At 38.6% G+C, this 6000-nt stretch overlaps 1 protein-coding gene across 1 annotated transcript in view; it reads right to left on the reverse strand.

Annotated features, from left to right (window-relative positions):
* LOC124119557 overlaps nt 1-1914 on the reverse strand; it is a 128338-nt gene extending 126424 nt beyond the window's left edge. Inside the window, exon 1 of the mRNA XM_046482111.2 lies at nt 1894-1914. The gene's annotated coding sequence lies outside the window, so the exon portion shown is untranslated. The remainder of the gene's footprint in view (nt 1-1893) is intronic.
* Between the last annotated feature and the right edge of the window lie 4086 nt (nt 1915-6000).

The raw sequence follows: 6000 nt of genomic DNA on the forward strand, positions 1-6000 counted from the left end.
TTTCATCATTGGTAATCTCATTGCCATGGTGTCGCAAAACTTTCTTCACAGTTAAAGGGGCACTGATCTAAAGCAATTCCCCGGGACTGGTTGTTGCCTTTGTTTTTGTTTTTTTCCTGAGAGTACACCAATGATATAGCAGAAATCTAGACTAGTTCGCGACCTGTGCTGCGCAATTCGTAAGCGCATTTGTCACTTTTATTGATAGTATAAGGGCCTATGGTCACATCTATCAACAAAATGAAATACAGTTTGGGAAATAATAAGGAAATGTAGGTATCCTTGTGGATAGCATCGGTAATGGTGACGAAGTTTTGATATGTCACTTGCTTGGTAATTGTGCGATTTTCGTTTACACTATTTTGACTTGCAACACAAAGTAAATATTTCTCCTGAGCATTGCTTATTTTATCGTGTTTATCTTTTTTACAGTTGAAATGTGCAAAATTTTCACTTAGGAAATTTATTAAAAGCCTGAATATTCAGTTATTTTACAAATTGGCACTATTGAAGAGCAACTTCCTCGTGGTGAGTGCTGGGTAGCACTAATAGCTCTTCCCCCGTGTGGAAACGGGGTAGAATATTTCCACAGCACCCCACTGCTGGTCGTAAAAGGCGACCAAAGTGGGCAGCCCGTTTGCTGTGGGTTGCGTCCCTGTGTCGGCGGAGGACGGTAGTCTGGTGGCTGAGGGCACTGGTTCCAGGAATAGCGTTCCTTTGCCCAATACACCACTTCGACCCTTACTTCGCCTAGACGGGATGGGCCCGGTCCTATCAATCGGCTGGTCATGCTGAGCCCTGTGCATTCAAAATTGCATTTGCACAAGTTATATTTCAGAATTGTATTTTACTTGAGGTTTGGCCCTGATTATTCTGACTGATGTCTCAATTCAATTTCAAATGTTTGTATTTCAAATGTATGTATTTCAATTATATGTATTTCAAGTTTGAAATTTGTCTCGAGTCCTATGCCAAGAAGGCGGTGGCTCATTGGCCAATCCGGTGGATTGATTAATTTTTAGTTAATTTGCTTGAGTATATCATCCCAGTATCCTTTGTGCGGCAAGTCGGAGATCTGCTTGTATTAAGCATCGTCATTGACACTCTTTGGTGGGGTAATGAACCATACACAAACTAACCATGGCACAACCCCCTAAAAAACAACATGCATTGGATGAAAGTTCATCTTTTGACGAAGAATATTCCTTGTCATCTCCTGATAGCTGGAACAGAGTTTTAGTTGTTCAATCTATTGATGGTGAACCTTTAAGGCTACATCCATTTGCTACTGCAAAATCTATCTATGGCATAGCTGGTGATGTTTAAAATGTCCGGAAAATTAGAAATGGTTTCCTCTTGATCGAGTGCAAAACTCGAAAACAATTAAACACTCTGCAAGTTTTTAAAACCTTGGTCACTACCCAGGTGAAGGTTTCACCCCATAACACCCTCAAAAGCTGTAAAGGTATTGTGAGAGATACAGATCGAATCCTCTCTGACCTGACCGAAGAAGAACTAACTTCAGAGCTGAAAGATCAAGGAGTTACTCACCTCAAACGCTTTACAAGGAAACAAAACAATGAAATTATCAAGACCAATACATACCTCTTTACATTTGCCCTTCACAATCTTCCTAAAGCAATCAAAGCAGGGTATTGTCACATTGGAGTAGAAGTATACATTCCAAATCCTCTCCCAAAATTTGGACATGGATCTCAATCATGTAAAAAAACAAAAACTTGTTATCGTTGTGCTGCACAACATCATGACAGTTATGATTGCACTAACAACCCAAAGAGTGTAAACTGCAATATGTCCTCCTCAAAAGTATTCCCTGTCTTCCAAACATAACACCAAATCATTAAAGTGAAACTTGAAAAGAAAACCTCTTACCCTGATGCAAAGAAATTAGTACTTGCTAGCCAACCACAAACTCTGCCATTTTCTTATTCCACAGCTGTGTTGAGAACAATAAACAAATCTGTTACATCAGTTGACTCCCAGACTTAGGTCAAAACAGACACATATTCCATTCTGAACACTGCACCTGTTCCTGAAGTTGTTGATCCTGTTCCTGAAGGTGTTGCTTCTGGTTCACAGACTCAGACGCAACATTCATCACCATCTCCAACTGTTAAAAATGCCAGCAAGAAAGTAGATTATTCACGCAAATCTGACAGAATCTCAAAGCGTCTCCGTGATCCAATTCAAGTTTACAACAAATATCAGATCTTGGAAGACATGGATGCGTCTCCTCATCCCCGTGGGCGCAGCAGAAGCAAGTCGCCACAGTCAGGGCAAAGTAGATCGCCCGTCCTTCCACCACCGATAACATGAACAATTACCATCTACTTATACAGTGGAATTGCAGAGGTCTAGGGACCAATTTTAATTAATTACAGTTATTAGTAGAGGACTTTCACCCATCAGCATTCTGTCTGCAAGAGACATATCTCAAGCCAACAGATAAGTTTGACTTGCGTAAATACATTTTGCATCATTTATTTTCTCCTCCCACTGTTACAGCTACTGGGGGATGTTCTATTTTAGTGAGGCAGGATGTGATCCACAACCCTGTTCCTCTGAATATCAACCTAGAAGCTGTCACAGTTCGATACACACTGCATGTAGTAGTTACTTTGTGCTCCTTATATATTCCACCCTCTTCAGCTCCTAGGCGGTCTGAACTACAGTAATTATATGGCCAGCTCCCGAATCCCTGTATAATCATGGGAGACCTGAATGGCCATAATCATCTATGGGGAAGTGCCAACACAAATTCAAAGGGAAAAGTCATTGGAGATTTTATCACTGACAATAATCTATGTATTTTTAATGATGGCGCAAAAATTTACTTACATCCTGCTAGCGGGACTTATTCTGTTTTGGATCTTTCACTTTCAGATTCCAATATGTTAAATGAATTTACATGGACAGTCCACGATGATCTTTGTGGAAGTGATGATTTCCCTTCTATTCTTACTGCCAACAACCCAGCTGATGAGCCGCCTTCAACGAGATGGAATTTTTCAAAGGCAAATTATGTGAGGAAATATTGACACCTGATATAATGAAAAATGTCCCTGATCCGATTCAGGTGTTCTCGGACAAACTATATGAAATTGCTCATGACACTATTCCTAAGTACTCTGCACTTCCACATATTCGAAAACCATGGTTTGATACACATTGTAAAAAGGCTAGGAAGATTAGGAAGAAGGCGGAAATATTTCCGTCGACATCCTACAGTACATAATCTCAGTAATGTGAAAATAACAAACGCGAAGGCACGGCGTTTGCCTCAATTTGTATCTCAGTTTTTAACTGACAGGCAATTTCAAGTCCGCATGGGCTCTTCCCTCTCTGATCATTATAATCAGGATAATTAATTTAGGATAATTGTTTAGTATTAAGATTAACAGTTTAGCAACTGTATTAAATGATTTGATTGATGGGTCATTATTTGTTGATGATTTTAACATTTCGTGTCGTGGCAAAAATATGCATACCATTGAAAGACAATTGCAACTCTCCTTAAATAAAATTCAGAATTAGTGTGAAAAAATGGTTTCAAACTTCAAAATCCAAGACAAATTGTATTCATTTTTGTCGAAGTAATAAACCTCAAAAATATCATGAATTGTCTCTTGACTATACTCCAACCAAGGTTGTTGAGGAGGCCAATCTTTTGGGACTTGTTTTTGACAATCATTTGACCTATTTGCCGCATATTAAGTATCTACAGACTAAATGCCTGAAGGCTTTAGATTTATTGAAAGTCGTATCAAATTCTAAGTGGGGAGGGGATCAGACAACCCTCTTCCACTTATACAGGTCTCTTATTCGCTCCAAATTAGATTATGGCTCGATTGTATATGGTGGAGCCTGTAAGAGTAATCTCGAAAAATTAGATACAGTCCACCATCAAGGCCTGAGACTATGTCCTGTGCCTTTAGGACATCTCCTATCGAGAGCCCTATGTCGAAGCTGATGAGCCTTCTCTTCACCAAAGCCGTAGTAAATTTTATCTTCAGTATATTACAAAACTACGTTCAAATCTATCAAATCCTGCTTATGATACAGTTTTTCATCCACAATATGACGGAAACCAAAACATATTCCACCTCTTCGGATTCAGATGAAATCCCATTTTACCGCTGCTAATATAGAACTGGATGCTGTATCTCCATACAGACTTTTATCAACTCCTCCATGGCAATTGGTTCTACCGACAGTGGATCTAACGCTTGCTATTAACAAAAAATCAGAAACCAATGACTTACAATATCAACAGGATTATATACAGTTACGTAGCAAATATGATTCTCATCGTTCTATTTTCACAGATGGATCCAAGGATGGGGGCAATGTGTCTAGTGCCACTGTTATTGGATCTAAAACTATCTGTTCCCGATTACCAGACAACAGCTCTACATATCACAGGCGAGTCTAAGGCAATGCTCACAGCCTTGGAATACATTCAACAGCAGCCCGTACATAAACAGTTTATTATATTTTCTGATTCAGTGTCCTGTCTTAAGGCGATTAAAAACATGTCTTCGGGTCATCCATTCATCTTAGATACATTGGAACTGTACACTGATCTTGCCACTGGCCAATACGACATTGTCTTCTGTTGGTTGCCCAGCCATGTCGGCATAGTGGGTAACACAATGGCTGATGCTGCTGCAAAAGCAGCACTCAACAAATCTGTGACACCACTTCTTATCCCATACAGTGATAATAAACCTGTGATTAGATGTTACATCCGAGGTCTAATGCAAAATAAGTGGGACACCTAAGTTGGTGTAAATAAGTTACATGCATTAAAACAAACCATCGGTTACACTTACTTGGGTTGTCAGTCCAGATTTGAAGAGGTCATTATGCGACGATGTCGTATTGGCCATTATCGTTAAACGCACGAATATTTGTTAAATGCTGAAGATCCTCCATTCTATATCCCTTGTGATGAATGAATCACCGTCAAGCATGTTTTGCTTGGTTGTGTCGATTTCTCTCTCACAAGGGATAAATTTTTTCATTCATCTTCTTCAAAGGATCTTTTTAATAAAGTCAGTACTCATTTAATTATTGAATTTGTAAGAGAAATAGAACTAATAGATAAATTTTGAATAGATGATATGCATTGTAAATAAGTTCAATATTAATATCAACTGAGATTATTGATGGTGGGTCCACTCGGGCGGTTAAAGTAGCGGAAAAATATTGTCCTCCTAGTAGTGCCACGTAAATCCATCCTCGATCAAGGTAAGTAATATTGACTTGTGTTTTAGAACTCAGATTGTATTGTCTTTTTTAATATTGGCTAGCATACAGTACAGCCACTGGTAGCCAAATTGATGGCATAAATCCTGCTGGGGAGTCATGCAGGAAGCATTAGTACTGTAAGTCCCCATGATCTCCAGTAAGGTGATTTAAACAGTATTTTATTTCCATTAATGTTCAGATTTTACATTACATAGCATTACAAAATGGAAAAAGGATTAGCAAACAGCCCAACAAGGCCTATATTACTGCTTTTCCTAATAGTGTACATCATACATGTAGATTGTAATGAAGTCTATAGAGCAGACATTAATGAGTAACACAAAATGAAATAAAATGGAAAGCAAGATACCAAATGCATTTTATATTCTTAAGTTGACACATAACTTACGTGAAGCGGTTTGTTTCAATGATGTAACTGTGAACTGATTTTATAATGTGTTCATTGTCTTAGGAAGATGAATCTTTATTGCCGTGGAGTATAGTATGTATGCTGAGCTGGTTAACAAGAAAGTATTTATCAATTCTAAATTTGGCATAGTGTGGACAAGATAGAAAAAAAAGTGGAAAGCATCTTCTCTATTTAGGCCACATGGACAGATGGGATTATCAATCAGAAATCTGTCAAATAAATGTGATTTTAAATCACTACAACCTTGCCTTAGTGTAGATAAAATCACCTGACATTGCCGCTGGCCATAACTAGCAAAA

This window comes from Haliotis rufescens, unplaced genomic scaffold (assembly GCF_023055435.1).
Source record: "Haliotis rufescens isolate VD_foot unplaced genomic scaffold, xgHalRufe1.0.p SCAF_16, whole genome shotgun sequence".
In the NCBI taxonomy this organism is placed as follows: domain Eukaryota; kingdom Metazoa; phylum Mollusca; class Gastropoda; order Lepetellida; family Haliotidae; genus Haliotis; species Haliotis rufescens.